We start from the raw sequence: 17,837 nt of genomic DNA on the forward strand, positions 1-17,837 counted from the left end.
ACATATATATATATTTAATGGAATATTACTTAGTTTTTTTTTTTTAAGATTTTATTTATTTATTTATTTATTTATTTATTTGACAGAGAGAGAGAGAGAGAGAGAGAGTGAGTACAAGCAAGGGGAGTGGCAGGCAGAGGCAGAGGGAGAAGCAGGCTCCCCACAGATAAGGGGGAGCCTGATGAGGGACTCGATCCCAGGACTCCGGGATCGTGACCTGAACCGAAGGCAGTCACTTAACCAACTGAGCCATCCAGGCACCCCCTTAGAGATATATTTTAATTTACCCAATAAATCAAAAGATTATTATTTCAGTGTTCAATCAATATAAAGTGTTATTCATGAGATATTTACAATTGTTTTTTCACACTAGGTTTTAGAAATATGGTGTGTATATTTACATTTATAGCACATGTCAATTTGGAATAGCCACATTTCTAGGTTTTCATAGCCACTTGTGGCTAGTGATTAATAAATTGGGCAGCTTAGTTCTACTTCATACAGTTATCTATTTTATTTACACATTTTAAAATTTTAATTCGGGACGGCTGGGTGGCTCAGTCAGTGAAGCATCTGCCTTCCACTCAGGTCCTAATCCCGAGGTCCTGGGATGGAGGCCTGTTCAGGCTCCACACTCAGCAGGGAGTCTGCTTCACCCTCTCCCTTTATCCCTCCCTGCCCCACTTGTGCTCTCTCTGTCTCTCTAATCCTTAGGCTTTTATTTATTTATTTGATAGAGACATAATGAGAGAGGGAACACAAGCAGGGTGAGTGGGAGAGGGAGAAGCAGGCAGCCAAAGGCAGCTGCTTAACAGACTGTGCCACCCAGGTGCCCCCACAATAAATTTAATTAAAATTTTAAAATGTATATATCTTCTAGAAAGATTCTGAAGACACCAGCTTTCAACTTATCAAAACAAATGAATGATTGTAGGAGAAGTTGTTGATTTAAATTTTTATTTTCTTTAAAAAAATTTTTAAAGGGGCGCTTGGGTGGCTCAGTCGATTAAGTGTCTGCCTTCGGCTCAGGTCATGATCCTAGTGCTCTGCAATTGAGTCCCGCATTGGGCTCCCTGCTCAGTGGGGAGTCTGCTTCTCCTTCCCTCTGCTCCTGTGCTCTTGCTTGTTCTCTCTCTCTCTCCCTCTCAAATAAATAAAAATAAAATCTTTAAACTTATTGTGATATAATTTATATATAATAAAACACACCATGAAAAGTGTACAGTTCTATGAGATTTGACCTCTGTATCCAGGCATGTAACCACCACCACAACACAATATAAAAAATTTCCATCACCCCCAAAAGTTCTCTTGTGTGTTCTTTCATTTACTTCCCTCCCCAAGTCCTAAACAACCACTGATATGTTTTGTCACTAATGGTTAATATTGCCCAAAGCAGAATTATATATAAATGGAATTATACATTATGTATTATTTCTTTCTGGCTTGTTTTGTTTAGTCTAATGCTTTTCGAGATTCCTCCAACCTATGTGAAACAACTGTTTGTTCCTTTATAATATTGAATAATATTCCATTATACAAATATATCATAATTTGTTTATTTGCCTACTCTTGAAAATTTGACTTGTATCCAGTTTTAGGCTATTATGAGTAAACCTGCTTCTGTGCAAGTTTTTTTTTTTTTTTTTTTTTTTTTTATTTGACAGAGAGACACAGCGAGAGAGGGAACACAAGAAGGGGAAGTGGGAGAGGGAGAAGCAGGCTTCCCGCTGAGCAGGGAGCCCGATGTGGGGCTCGATCCCAGGACCCCAGGATCATGACCTGAGCCGAAGGCAGACGCTTAACGACTGAACCACCCAGGCGCCCCTGTGCAAGTCTCTTTGTGGACATACATTTTCATTTTTTCTGGATAAATACATAGGCATGGGATTTCTGGGACATGTTGTGTCTTCCAAAGTGGAATCTGTTTTCTAAAGTGGTTGTACCATTTTACAAAACCAATAGTAGTGTATTACTCTAGTTAATCCACATCTTGGCATCTCTTGATATGGTCAACCTTTATCATTTTAGCCATTCTTGGTTTCATAGTAATCCATAGTGACTAAGGATGTTATTCATCTTTTTATATGCTTATTGATCATCTGATACCTTGTGATATGTCTGTTCAAGTCATTTGCCCATTTTCTTAATTGGGTTGTTCTTTTTGTAAATTCTGGATATGAGTCCCTTATCAGATATATCTATTTCTAATATTTTCTCTCACTTTTTGGTTTGTTTATTTAATGCAGTTAATGGTGAATGTTGTCTTTCAGAGGTCAGAAAATTTAATATTTGATGAAGGTCAATTTATGAATCTTTTCCTTGTTATGTGCTTTTCGTGCCCTATGAGATTTTTGCTCATTCTAAAGTATCAAACATTTTCTTCTACTTTTTAAAAATATTTTTAACTTATATTTTTAGACCTATGATCAATTTTAATTTCTGTCTTTGTGTAAGGATGTAGTTGTTTTTGTTTGTTTGTTTCCATATGGATATCCAGTTGTTTTAGAACTTTGCTATTGTCCTACAGGCCACTGAATCTTTGGTTCATCTTCTTTCCTTCCTTTTTTCTTTCCTTCCTTCCTTCCCTCCTTCCTTCCTTTTTTTATATTTGTGCTTCAGTTTAGGTATTGCTATGGACTGGATTGTGCCCCCCTAGCTCTCAGCTAGTCTGCTGAAGCTCTAATCTTTATCACGACTATATTTTGAGATGGGTCCTATAAGGAAGTAATTATGGTTAAATAAGGTCATAAGGGTGGGGCCCTTAATAGATTAAGATAACATTAATGTTCTTTTTTTTTTTTTTTAAGATTTTAGACAGAGAGAGAGTGTGTGCACACAAGCAGGGGGGAGTGGCAGGCAGAGGGAGAGAGAGAGAAGCAGGCTCCCTGCTGAACAAAGAGCCCAACATGGGACTCAATCCCAGGACCCTGAGATCATGACCTGAGCTGAAGGCAGATGCTTAACTGACTGAGCCACCCAGGTGCCCCAACATTAATGTTCTTATCAGCAGAGATACCACAGTTCATTCACTCTCTTTAAGTGAGCACAGAGGAAAGGCTATGTAAGGACATACTGAAAAGAAAGGTGTAAGCCTAGAAGAGAGCTCTCATCAGAACCTGGCCATGCTGACATCCTGATCTCAGACTTCTAGTCTCCAGAACTGTAGAAAAATAAATTGCTGTTGTTTAAGCTATCTAGTCTATACTATTTTGTTTTGGCAGCCTGAACTAACACAGGTATTCTCAACTGTTATTTCCTTGAGTTTACTGGTTATTTGACCTCCAGTATATAATCAGCCACTAAACTCACCCAGTTAATATTGTAATTTAGATAACACATTTTTTATCTCTAGAAGTTCCATCTTGTTCTTGTTTATATATCTTCCATTTCTCTTTTGCATTATGGTTTTCTTTAAAATCTTGGTTTAGGTTTTCCTTATGTGGTTCACAATTCTGCTTCTTTGTATGGCAAGTGATTGTTTCATTAGGTCCCAGACATTGCATACGTCATATTGTTAAATACTTATATTTTGTGAAATTCCTTAAGAGTATTGAAGTTTGCTTTGGGAGGATGGGAAACGTTTGTTTTTGTTTTTGTTTTTTTTTGTTGTTGTTGTTTTAGTTTTGTTAGAGCTAGTCCAGAGTAGGCTTTATTCAAAAGCTAATATAGCCCTACTACCCCAGTTGTGACCCTTCAGAGGTTTCTACTGATTGTCCAGGCATTCAACAAAGATTCTTTACTCTGCACAAAATTTTAATTACATCCCTATGTGTATCCTGGGAATTAGTGTTCTTATAAATTGCTTGTAGTTGGTTTTACTTGGCTTTGTGGGGTTTCAACCTGTGCATATGCACATTAATATTCAGCTAAGAGGGGAAAAGATGGCGGATGAGTAGGGGACCCTATTCCAACTGGTCCCCGGAATTGAGCTGGATATCTACCAGACCACTCTGAGCACCCACAAAATGAGCCTGAGATGTAAGAAGATAGATCTGGATCTCTACAAACAGAATATCGCAGGTGATTGGTTTCAAGGTATGAAGCAGGGAGTCGTGATTCCATGGGCAGATATTGGAGGATAAATGGCAGTGGGACGGAGCCTGGCCGTGGGGATCCTACACCTCCAGTGAGCGATAGCCTCCCGCGCTGGGGACAGGGCACAGACTTGCAGAATGGTAGCGGCAGGGGAAGGACTTTAGGGCAGCCCCCAGGATGAAAACCCAGAGCAGCAGGGTCACCAGTGTGAACTGGGAGCAGCTGGTGGTTTTAGAAGTACAGAGGGCGGAGATGTGCCCAGACCTGGAGCAGAACCCAGGATACTGCAGTTTATAACAGCACAGACAGAAACAGAGAAAGTGTGGCCTGGAGAGCTCACTGTAGAGTAGACTGTGGTGTCTCTGCTCTGAGGCAGAGGGTTGGAAATGGTGTCTTCTGCTCTGACTCTCGGAAGAGATGCGGAAAGCCGCCAGGGAAAGTTGCCAGAGAACAAAAGCCCCCCCAAACTGGTTTCCATTGAGCTCATCCCCCACCACAAGGGGGCAGGGCAACTCTGCCCAAACAGGGTTGCCTGAGTAACAGCGTGGCTGGCCCCTATCCCAGAAGACAGGCTGGGAGAACAAGAGGCAAGCAACCCTAAGGTCCCTGGAAAACAGGTGCATCTTGCTTGGGTTCTGGTCAATAATTTGGACTCTATACATTCCCTCAAAGACCCATCAATAGAGTGACTAGGAGGAGGAACCCCCAGAATAGGAAAGACTCAGAGATTATGACTTATGCTGCAGATTTACAAATGGATGCAGATATAACCAAGATGTCGGAGATCGAATTCAGGCTACCAATTGTGAAGACAATAGCTAGAATAGAGAAATCAATCAATGGCAACACAGAGTCTCTAAGGGCAGACATGAAAGCTGAATTGGCAGAACTTAAAAATGCTATCAATGAGATCCAATCTAATCTAGATGATCTAAAAGCTAGGGTCAGTGAGGCAGAAGAACGAATCAGTGACCTGGAAGAAAATTTAATAGATAAAAAGGGAAAAGAGGAGGCCAGGGAAAAACAACTCAGAATCCATGAAAATAGAATCAGAGAAATAAGTGACACTATGAAGCGTTCCAATGTCAGAATTATTGGAATCCTGGAGGGAGTGGAGAGAGAGAGAGGACTAGAAGATATATTTGAGCAAATCGTAGCTGAGAACCTCCCTAATCTGGGGAATGTAACAAACATTCATGTCCTAGAGGCAGAGAGGACCCCTCCCAAGATCAAGGAAAATAGGCCAACACCCCGGCATATAATAGTGAAACTTGCAAATCTTAGAACCAAAGAAACCATCTTAAGGGCAGTTAGGGGGAAGAGATTCCTTACGTACAGAGGGAGGAACATCAGAATAATGTCAGACCTATCCACAGAGACCTGGCAAGCCAGAAAGGCCTGGCAAGACATATTCAGGGTACTAAATGAGAAGAACATGAAGCCAAGAGTACTTTATCCAGAAAAGCTGTCATTTAGAATGGATGGAGAGATGCAGAGCTTCCAAGACTGGCAGAAACTGAAAGAATATGTGACCACTAAGCTGGTCCTGCAAGAAATATTAAGGAGGTTCTATAAAAGGAGAAAGACCCCAAAAGTGAAATACAACAGAAATTTATAGGGATAATCTATAAAAACAACATCATCACAGGCAACATGATGACAATAAATTCATATCTTTCAATAATCACTCTCAACGTGAACGGCCTAAATGCTCCCATAAAATGGCACAGGGTTGCAGATTGGATAAAAAGACAGGACCCATCCATATGCTGCCTACAAGAGAGTCATTTTGAACCTAAAGATACATCCAGACTGAAAGTGAAGGGATGGAGATCCATCTTCCATGCCAGCGGACCTCAAAAGAAAGCTGGGGTAGCAATTCTTATATCAGACAAATTTGATTTTAAACTAAAGTCTGTAGAGACACAGAAGGACACTATATCATTCTTAAACGGTTTACCCAACATGAAGATCTAACAATTGTAAATATCTATGCCCCCAACATGGGAGCAGCCATCTATATAAGCCAACTGTTAACCAAAATAAAGAGTCATATTGATAATAATACATTAATTGTAGGAGACCTCAATACTCCACTCTCAGCAATGGACAGATCATCTAAGCAGAAAATGAACAAGGAAACAAGAGCTTTGAATGATACATTGGACCAGATGGACCTCATAGATATATACAGAACATTCCACCCTAAAACAACAGAATACTCATTCTTCTCAAGCGCACATGGAACTTTCTCCAGAATAGACCACATACTGGGTCACAAGTCAGGTCTCAACCAATACCAGAAGATTGAGATTATTCCCTGCATATTCTCAGACCACAATGCTTTAAAACTGGAACTCAATCACAAGAAAAAAATTGGCAGAAATTCAAACACCTGGAAGCTAAAGACCTCTCTGCTCAAGAATGTTTGGGTCAACCAGCAAATCAAAGAAGAACTTAAACAATTCATAGAAATCAATGAGAACAAAAACATATCAGTCCAAAACCTATGGGATACAGCAAAGGCGGTCCTAAGGGGGAAATACATAGCCATCCAAGCCTCACTCAAAAAAATAGAAAAATCCCAAATTCACCAACTAACTCTACACCTTAAAGAACTAGAGAAAAAGCAACAAACGATGTCTAAGCCACACATTAAAAGAGAAATAATTAAGATTAGAGCAGAGATCAATGAATTAGAAACCAGAAACACAGTACATCAGATCAACGAACTAGAAGCTGGTTCTTTGAATTAATAAGATTGATAAACCACTTGCCAGACTTATCCAAAAGAAAAGAAAAAAGACCCAAATTAATAAAATTATGAATGAAAGGGGAGAGATGATGACTAACACCAAGGAAATAGAAACAATTATTAGAAATTATTATCAACAACTATATGCTAATAAACTGAGCAATCTGGATGAAATGGATGCCTTCCTGGAAACCTATAAGCTGCCAAGACTGAAGCAGGAAGAAATTGACAATCTGAATAGGCCAGTAACCAGTAATGAGATTGAAGCAGTGATCAAAAACCTCCCAAAAAATGAGTCCAGGGCCTGATGGATTCCTTGGGGAATTCTACCAAATATTCAAAGAAGAAATAATACCTATTCTACTGAAGCTGTTTCAAAAAATAGAAACAGAAGGAAAATTTCCAAACTCATTCTATGAGGCCAGCATTACCTTAATCCCCAAACCAGGCAAAGACCCCATCAAAAAGGAGAATTTCAGACCGATATCCCTGATGAATATGGATTCCAAAAACCTTAACAAAATCCTAGCTAATAGGATCCAACAATACATTAAAAGGATCATCCACCACGACCAAGTGGGATTTATCCCTGGGATGCAAGGGTGGTTCAACATTCGCAAATCAATCAATGTAATAGAACACATTAATAAGAGGAGGGAGAAGAACCATATGGTCCTCCAATTGATGCAGAAAAAGCAGTTGACAACATACAACATCCTTTCCTGATTAAAACTCTTCAGACTATAGGGATAGAGGGAACATTCTTCAAGTTCATAAAATCCATCTATGAAAAACCCACAGTGAATATTATCCTCAATGGGGAAAAGCTGAGAGCCTTTCCCTTAAGATCAGGAACACGTCAAGGATGCCCACTCTCGCCACTATCATTCAACATAGTACTAGAAGTCCTAGCAACAGCAATCAGACAACAAAAAGAAATAAAAGGTACTCAAATTGGCAAAGAAGAAGTCAAACTCTCTCTTTTCGCAGATGACATGATACTTTATGTGAAAAACCCAAAAGACTCCACCCCCAAATTACTAGAACTCATCCAGCAATTCAGTAATGTGGCAGGATATAAAATCAATGCACAGAAATCAGTTGCTTTCTTATACACTAACAACACAACTGCAGAAAGAGAAATTAGAGAAACGATTCCATTTACAATAGCACCAAAAACCATAAGATACCTCGGGATAAACCTAACCGAAGAGGTAAAGAATCTGTACTCTAGGAACTACAGAACACTCATGAAAGAAATTGAAGAAGACACAAAAAGATGGAAAAATATTCCATTCTCATAGATCAGAAGACTAAACATTGTTAAAATGTCTATGCTACCCAGAGCAATCTATACCTTCAATGCCATCCCGATCAAAATTCCAATGATATTTTTCAAAGTGCTGCAACAAACAATCCTAAAATTTGTATAGAATCAGAAAAGACTCCGAATCCCCAAGGAAATGTTGAAAAAGAAAAACAAAGCTGGGGCATCACGTTGCTTGATTTCAAGCTATATTACAAAGCCGTGATCACCAAGACGGCATGGTACTGGCACAAAAACAGACATATAGACCAATGGAACAGAATAGAGAACCCAGATATGGACTCTCAACTCTATGGCCAAATAATCTTCTACAAAGCAGGAAAAAATATGCAATGGAAAAAGGACAGTCTCTTCAATAAAAGGTGCTGGGATAATTGGACAGCCACAAGCAGAAGAATGAAACTCGACCATTCTCTAACACCATACACAAAGATAAAATCAAAATGCATGAAAGACCTCAATGTGAGACAGGAATCCATCAAAATCCTAGAGGAGAACACAGGCAGTAACTGCTTTGACACATTGGCCACAGCAACTTCTTTCAAGATACATCTCCAAAGGCTAGTGGAACAAAAGCAAAAATGAATTTTTGAGACTTCATCAAGATAAAACCTTCTGCACAGCAAAGGAAACAGTCAACAAAACAAAGAGGCAACCCACAGAATGGGAGAAGATATTTACAAATGACACTACAGATAAAGGGCTGGTATCCAAGATCTATAAAGATCTTCTCAAACTCAATACCCAAAAAACAAATAATCAAGTCAAAAAATGGGCAGAAGACATGAATAGATGCTTCTCTGAAGAAGACATACAAATGGCTAAGAGACACATGAAAAAATGTTCATCATCGTTAGCCATCAGGGAACCCCAAATCAAAACCACATTGAGATACCACCTTACACCAGTTAGAATGGCAAAAATGGACAGGGAAAAAGAAACAACAAATGTTGGAGAGGTTGTGGAGAAAGGGAAACCCTCTTACACTGTTGGTGGAAATGCAAATTGGTACAGTCACTTTGGAAAACAGTGTGGAGGTTCCTCAAAAAATTAAAAATAGAGCTACCCTGTGACCCAGCAATTGCACTCCTGGGTATTTACCCCAAAGACACAGATGTAGTGAAAAGAAGGGTCATATGCTCCCCAATGGTCATAGCAGCAATGTCCATAATAGCCAAACTGTGAAAAGAGCCAAGCCCTTCAACAGATGAATGCATAAGAAGATGTGGTCCATATATCCAATGGAATATTACTCAGCCATCAGAAAGAATGAATACCCAACTTTTACAGCAACATGGATGAGACTGGAGGGGATTATGCTAAGTGAAATAAGTCAAGCAGAGAAAGTCAATTATCATATGGTTTCACTTATTTGTGGAACATAAGGAATAGCATGGAGGACATTAGGAGAAGGAAGGGAAAAATTAAGGGGGGGGGAATCGGAGGGAGAGATGAACCATGAGAGACTATGGACTCTGAGAAACAAACAGGGTTTTAGAAGGGAGGGGGATGGGGGATGGGTTAGCCCTGTGATGGGTATTAAGGAGGACATGTACTGCATGGAGCACTGGGTGATATATGAAAACAATGGATCGTGGATCACTGCATCAAAAACTAATGCTGTATGGTGACTAACATAACATAATAAAATTTTTAAAAATTAAAAAAAAATCTTCAGCTAAGAGGACCACTATATATATTTTTCTGCAAGCTCTCTTCTTTCTGAAAATCTACCCCGCAGATTTCATCAGGCTCAGTCTCCCCAAATTCCAATCTCTGTCTCTTCAACTCAACAAAACTCTCATGTTCTGCTTTCTCTTTTCTTGCACTGCAATCCAGAACTTTCTTCCCTCTATATAGAAAGACAGAGCAATTGCAGTGAGCACCTCATTCTCTCAGGAAACATAATCCTATAATTTCTGTATTTCAATAATTTCCATTTTCTGATGAGTAAAAACACTGGTTCATACATTTTCCAGATTTCTTTTTTTTTTTTTAAGATTTTATTTATTTATTTGGGGGGGAGAGAGAGTGCGCATGAGTGTGGGGGAGGGGCAGAGGGAGAAGCAGGTTCCCTGCTGAGCAAGGAGCCTGATGCGGGACTTGATCCCAGGACCCTGGCATCATGACTGGAGCTGAAAGCAGAGGCCTAACCCACTGAGCCACCCAGGCATCACCATTTTCCAAATTTCTAATTGTTTGCATTGGAAAACAAGCTACATACCACTTATTGCCTTATAGGATTTGCAATAAGTACTGATTAGGGACAAATATAAAGTAAAGAATACTTATTTCTGAATTCTTTTGTTTTGCTTCAGAAATAGGATTAATGTGGGATAGGATTGAGACAATAGGCATGAGCATGAAAGAAAAGATTTTTCGAAAGGAAAGGGATTTATGCAGTTGGTACATATCTAAGAGATAGACAGTTAAGAAGAATTTTCGAAATAACAAGATGGGGCTTAAGAAACATGTGGCTTATGCACACATATTAACCATTTTTTCTCCCAACATCCCACTAAAACTATGGTACAGGAATATTAAAAGTACAAGACTTTACAGGATAGGAGGTAAAAGCAGATAAAAATTTGAATGATTTTTTGAATCATACAGAGCAATAGAATCACTAATTTAATGAATAATAGTGTTTCTAATTTAAAGGCATTTTGAGAAGCATAACTCCAAACACCTAAGTTTATTTATCCTTTTGAATCTCTGAGAAACTTAGTACTTAAAGGGATCATTTCAAAGATGACAAAATCATTGAGATCAATTTTACATTAACTTCTCAGATTTTGTTATAGGAAAGATATTTAAATGCATTTGGCAACTTCTTTAAATAAAAATGTAGTATTTTACATCTAAAATCTACCTGTAAAATTCTCATTTGTACAAAGGACTTGATACTATTTATTACTAAAGCTAGAGCAAATATTTTCATTTTTTTCTCCAAACTGAGCACATTTACACAAATTAAGAGATAACTCATGTAATTATTGCTGTTTTGAAAAATGTGTGAGCGGGGCACCTGGGTGGCTCAGTCGTTAAGCGTCTGCCTTTGGCTCAGGTCATGATCACAGGGTCCTGGGATCGAGCCCCGCATCGGGCTCCCTGCTCAGCCAGGAGCCTGCTTCTCCCTCTCCCACTCCCCCTGCTTGTGTTCCCTCTCTCGCTGTCTCTCTCTCTCTCTCTCTGTGTCAAATAAATAAATAAGAATTTCAAAAAAAAAAAAAAGAAAGAAAAATGTGTGAGCAAAGACTAAAATGTCTTCTGGTTATTTTTTGAATATTGTCAAATTAGTATTTACCTGTTTTCTTTTATGCAATGCACAATTTCATTTCTTAAAGGAAGATGGCAGGGTATTGTAATATTTGAATAAAAGGACTATCTCTACAATCAACTACAAATATGAATTTCATTCTTGTTTTAGACTCATCTTAATAGATGGTCTGGTTACCTCTGGGTAAAAGATTTATCTCTGACTGAACATCTACCAAATAATATAGAAATGAATAGCATTGCAAACATGGACAAGAAGAAGCAACTGAATATGGTGGAACATTAATATTGTGGTTTGCTCATAAGTGCAGCAATATAAGATAAAATGTAGGATTTCTTTTGTTAGTACTTTAAAAGATCTCATGAGTATTATAAAATATATCTTGTAATATGGGACAGAATTAGTATCTCTTATAAAATATTTAAGAAATATAGATATGTGGAATTTAAGAAACAAGACAGAGGATCATAGGGGAAGGGAGGGAAAAATGAAACCAGTTGAAACCAGAGTGGGGAGACAAACCATAAGAGACTCTTAATCTCAGAAAACAAACTGAGGGCTGCTGGAGTGGAGGGGGGTGGGAGGGATGGGGTGGCCTGGTGATGGATATTAGGGAAGTTATGTGCTATGGTGAGTGCTGTGAATTGTGCGTGATGAATCAAAGACCCATACCCCTGAAACAAATACATTATGTGTTAATAAAAACTTTTAAAAAATGAAATATAGTTGTATACCTAAACAAGGAGATCTGTTTCTATTCAGTCCATCACAAGAGCAATAACAAGATTTCATAAATTAATCACCTCAGGCTGATTGAAGAGCATTGTAAAAATGTGATTTTAGCTCTTTAAAAAATATTTGACTTCCAACTCAAGCCATCAAAAAAGAAATATGAAGGCAGATGGTTATTAACTTTGAAAACCTATGTCTCATATTCTCTTTTGAGATGCAGTCAAAAACACTGGTCAGAGTAAGTGTCCCTTAGGTTGAGACAATTCATACCTACTGATAGATGTTTATAGCTGTAGCCAGTAATGCCAACTACCTTCTTCTTCTCCCCCTTGAAAGGAACTGAAAAATATTTCTCCAGCTGCTATAAAATTATTTACTTATAGGAATAAGAAAGTTTTACTATAATGCTGTTCTAGGAGTCCTGATGGGTGAAATAGTGCAATGAATGGAACTTCTGGTGTTTATAATAATAAAATCCCTTGGAGAGGGTCCAAAATCCATTTGCCTAATACTGAATCGTGTGTTCCTAATGCTGTGATAGCAGCATTTCAGTCTATTCTGGAAGAACAGATGCTCACTATTCGGGTTTTGCTGATTTTCACAGGAGATTGGCTATGTCTACTCACTAAATGGCAGAACAACTTAGAAAATATCTCTGGCCATACTTTCTTCATTTAAATTATTAAGAGTGCAACCTATATAGTAATATTATCATAACTATGTATAACTCCAGTCTTTCAAAATTTTGTTGACAGGGTGATGAATTAATTTGACTGAAAGCCAAACCAGAATTATTTTTTTTAGTATCTTATGCAACTGTGCATGCCAATGTAATTTAATTTTCATTAATTTCAATACATATCGAGAAATGGATGTTAAAGCTTAAGACATCTAAAGTGCCACATTTCTTTTTACATCTATGTCATGATTTTATCAATGTCAGTATTCAAAATAATGTTTTATGCAACTATAATATTTTCTGATTTAAATACCAAAAAGACCATATACAGTTAATTTTTACTTACCCATCAGTGATAGATAGATAGATACACAGATAGATACACAGACAGAATAGAATAGATACAAAGGTTCTGCTAGTAACTTCAGATTTTGACTCTAATCCAAAAGATGGGCATATATCTGTTGGAAGTAACAGTAGCCCATTGTGATACTTCATTTATTGCTTGAAGAAGTTGAAAGATAGTATAAAACTGATCATTACAAATTCAATCCCATTCAATTTTAATTATGTTAGTGATGCTGTTTATCAAGCCTATAATGAATTTGTTTTTGATTCTCTAGCTAATTCACCACATGAGATTTTCTCTCTTCCCTCTTCAATACCCTAAGCTGATAATCACTCCTCCTTCTATGCAATTTAAAATAGTAGAGACTATACAATTTAGTTTCAGAAAATTAGGGTTTTAATTAAGACTTTTCATTTATTAGCTGTGTTGCTTTAAGTCATATAGCACCGTGTCTCTCTGTTCTCATTTATAAATAATAATAGTACCTAACTCACAGGAATAATGTGAAAAGAAAATGTGAGCACACATGTTGAAGTGTTACGCATAGCCTGTTGTGAATAAATCATTGTGTGACAGAGGTTCTTAAAGTATGGTCCTGAGAAGAACAGTATCAGAAGTACGAGGAATTTGTTAGAAATGCAAAGCAATTGAATCCCATCCCAGACCTACTGAATCAGAAACTCTATAGAGAGAGAGCCTAGTAATCTGTCTATCTATCTAAAGATAGAGCCTAGTAATAAGCCATGCAAGTGATTTTATGCTCAGTGAAGTTTGAGAACCATTAGTATAAGGAATCTTACTTGTCTTTCAACTTACTTTTCTTTCAACTTGTATAAGAGTCTTGCCTGCTATAGTCCTTTTACAACCCCTTGTAATTTATATCTAATGATTTTTCAAGGGATCATTGACAATGACATTGATCTTTTATATATGGCTTTATGACAAAAATATTAAATATTTAATATATAATGAAAATCATCTCTAGATATGTAACATAATTACATAATATATAATAACTCATGTAGATATCTATGTTAATATTAATTTTAATTAGATTTTACCTACCTGTGGAATTGGTGAAGACATCATACATCATGTTGTGTTAGGATCTAGGAAATATCACCATTTTGCTCCAATTTAGATTCCTCTTATTACTGTTGCTCAAATTCTGGTAACTTGCGTCCTCCCTCCCTCCTTTCCTTCCTTTTCTTTCTGTCTGTCTGTCTTTTTTCATACATGATACATATCATCATTTGACATGTTTGCTCTCCTTAAATAGTGCTGTTACTACTATTGCAACTGCATCAGAATGTCTTCATGCAGTTGTTTTTAACTCACTTTAGGTAAACAATTTCTGTTAGAATAGCATAGACGAAGAGAAGCTAAAAGAGCAGCAAAAACAACCACTAATAGAGGTGTTATTTAATGAAACTTTTGTTGAGTTTTGTATGTGCATATGTTTAGTTGCAATGTAAAATACTTTCTTACTCTGGGTTGAGGAAAAAAAAGAAAAAAAACTGCTTGTATAATGCCGGCCTTCAATATTTTTTTTCTCTTTTTTCTCTCTCAAGTGTCTAATACTTCTGTGTTCAGTCTTCTGCCAACACTCTTTTAATGGATTTGTGTTTCATGCTCTATTCCTTTGGGCAAAAAAAAAAAAAAAAATCAAATCCAAATTGTTTACAAGATAAAAAATGGACTCCCTATCAGAGAGAAATAGATCTTTATTAAACATCTCTGGCTGAGGCTGTTTAGGGTTTTAATACTTAACCATTTCTATCCCACTGTTTGGTGATTTGCAGAAACATTCTCACACTATAAAAGAGTATGTATTTTCTTGTAATTTTAAGTATTTTATCTCCTATTTTAACAGTTTTGTTCACAATAATATAATGATTTATCCTAAGAATGATGTAATTTGTAAAATTACTTATGTGCCAAATTCTACCTGCTTTAATTAATTTAATATTAATTGTAACTTTATAAATAACCATTGTCCCCATTTTACAGATGAATAAACTGAAGAAAAGAGAGTTTAAATGACCTGTTCCAGACCACATAATAGAAGTGGTAAAGCAGGGATTTAAATGATAGTGGTCTTGTTATAGAGCACTTGGTCTTAATTGATTCAAGATATTCCCAAAGACAAGACTTAAGAGTAGCAGTTTTCATAAATTCCACTTCAGTCATCATGATCTGTTCTTATTTCTTTTTAGCAGGGCTAGGAGAAAGTGTCAGCATTAGCCTCTAGGGTTTTACATAATTTTGAATTTTAACTTTTGAACATTTGAGGGAGGTGGGAATAGAAGACTCATCTCTTAATTGTTAGATTACTATTTCTGAAGAAGAAATGTCCGTTTTGGATAAAGAGACTCAGGAGAACACAAAGAAGGATTTGGCTTGCTTCTTTCTTACCTCTTCCCCCATCTTCCAGCACTTCTTCTTTTTTTTTTTTAAGATTTTATTTATTTGTCAGAGAGAGAGAGAGCATAAGCAGGGGGAGTGGTAGGCAGAGGGAGAAGCAGGCTCTCTGCTGAGCAAGGGGCCCGATGTGGGACTCAATCCCAGGACCCTGGGATCATGACCCAAGTGGAAGGCAGACACTTAACCAACAGAGCCACCCAGACATCCCATCTTCCAGCACTCCTGATGCTCCATTCCACAATGGAAATGTGCCTAAACTCAGAGGTGTCTACTGGGGACAGAGAGCATGTCTGATTATATTCATTTCAATTGAGGGTGTATTTGATTACTTCTTCCCTGTAAAATATTCAGTCTTGGAAAATTTTATTTGGCATGATTTCCATAGGGTTTTTTTTTTTTTTTTCTTTTTTTTGCCCCTATTAGTTTGCTTTTGAATTCTTTTTTTTTTTTAACATTTTATTTATTCATTTGAGACACAGAGATACAGAGAGAGAGAGAGCATGAGCAGTGGGAGAGGCAGAGGGAGAGGAAGATACAGACTCCCCGCTGAGTCAAGAGCCCGATGTGGGGCTCGATGTGGGGCTAGATCCCAGGATCCTGGGATCATGACCCGAGCCGAAGGCAGACGCTTAACCATCTGAGCCATCCAGGGGCCCCTGCTTTTGAATTCTTATCACATTTTATCTTCTCTTTTTTTTTCATTCTTCTACTTTATGATTTTGCATCTTTGGCTTCCTTGGCTTTCTTTTTTTCTTTTTTTTTTCTTTAATTATTCATATTTACTTTAATAATATGATGTTTTCCAGGTAGAGATGAGGCTAAAGTTAATGAGGTACTTGCCTTGGGACACAGTATTTAAGATAGCACCAGAACTCAATAGTCAAGATATATAATATTTACGTAGTATTTAAAAAAAAAATCACTGGTAAACAATGTCATTTCTTTTTGTAAATAAAGTTTTACTGGAACAAGCACTGGGATTAAGTGAGGTAAGTGAGTCACAGTCATGGAAGTGCAGGATTCAATTGTCTTTAAATTTTTGCTTTTTCTAATGTTTTTAAAATTATTTTTACCTTAAAAAATATTTCATTTAGGGGCGCCTGGGTGGCTCAGTCATTAAGCGTCTGCCTTCAGCTCAGGTCATGATCCCATGGTCCTGGGATCGAGCCCCACATCGGGCTCCCTGCTTGGCGGGAAGCCTGCTTCTCCCTCTCCCACTCTCCCTGCTTGTGTTCCCTCTCTCTCTGTGTGTCTCTCTGTCAAATAAATAAATAAAATCTTTAAAAAAATATTTCATTTAAGTGTTACTTGTATTATGTATTTATTTTGTACCCCTTTGAATTTTCTGCTCCAAGGCAGTAGTCTCACTCACATCACCCTAGTCCCAACCTGGAAATATATAGTTTTGTTTTTGTTTTAATCCTGGAGCCCACTTTCATACTCTAATTATTATTATTTTTCCCATGATATCTACAACCAAAAATCTTTCCCAATAAGTAATGATTCTGTTCGTATAGATAGTACATATGGATTAGTAGACTTTTATTAAGTGTTCAATATATACCAGGCTATGTAAAGCATGGCCTACTACACAAATTCAGAGCACAGGTTCAATACATCTCTTTTATTTTCCAAACAAAATATAATAAATCTTCTGCATATCTAACTGGGATGAATCCCAATGTCTACCTCTTGGTGTGCTTTTCAGATTTTCCAAAATCATGCAAGGCTATGGCATTCATGACAGTGATCTGAATGACTTCCACACTTAAACTGGAAATAAAGCACCTAAAGAATAAACATCACTGAACTTTTCTTCCTTGCCTTTTTTCCTTGGTGTCACATGGTGCCCTCCTCCAGTCCTCCATAGAACAGTAGCCATCGCCAGTCCACTTTGTAATAATGCCTTCCTGGCCTGGGACCTAACACAAACTGCCATAATCCTATACAGCAAAGAGATCTAAACTCCTTCTAGGTCAAGTACAATTAAATTTATTTGTGTTCACCTCCATTCTCTGCTTATTTACCCATTCTCAGCCTTTATTCTTAGAACACAAGCAATGTACTTTGTCTTCTAGAAAAGCTTCTGGCATCAGTCTCATGCAAGGAAGATGGTAGTTATTTTCCAAAGAACCCATACTCTTTGTCTTGAGAGTAGTTCAACAGCCTAGACTCCCACAGCCTTCAGAGATGAGTCTTTTTGCACTTTTACACACTGTGCCAAACTGCCCACCAATACGTGTCTCCTAACTT

General features: G+C 37.5%; 1 pseudogene; it reads left to right on the forward strand.

Moving 5' to 3' along the window:
• Positions 1-4,768: 4,768 nt before the first annotated feature.
• The window catches only part of LOC123848850 (exportin-4-like), a 49,827-nt pseudogene continuing 36,758 nt past the window's right edge, over positions 4,769-17,837 (forward strand).

Source organism: Mirounga angustirostris, unplaced genomic scaffold (assembly GCF_029215605.1).
Source record: "Mirounga angustirostris isolate CCGP_5_RB_7025 unplaced genomic scaffold, mMirAng1.0.hap1 SCAF_2, whole genome shotgun sequence".
NCBI lineage: Eukaryota > Metazoa > Chordata > Mammalia > Carnivora > Phocidae > Mirounga > Mirounga angustirostris.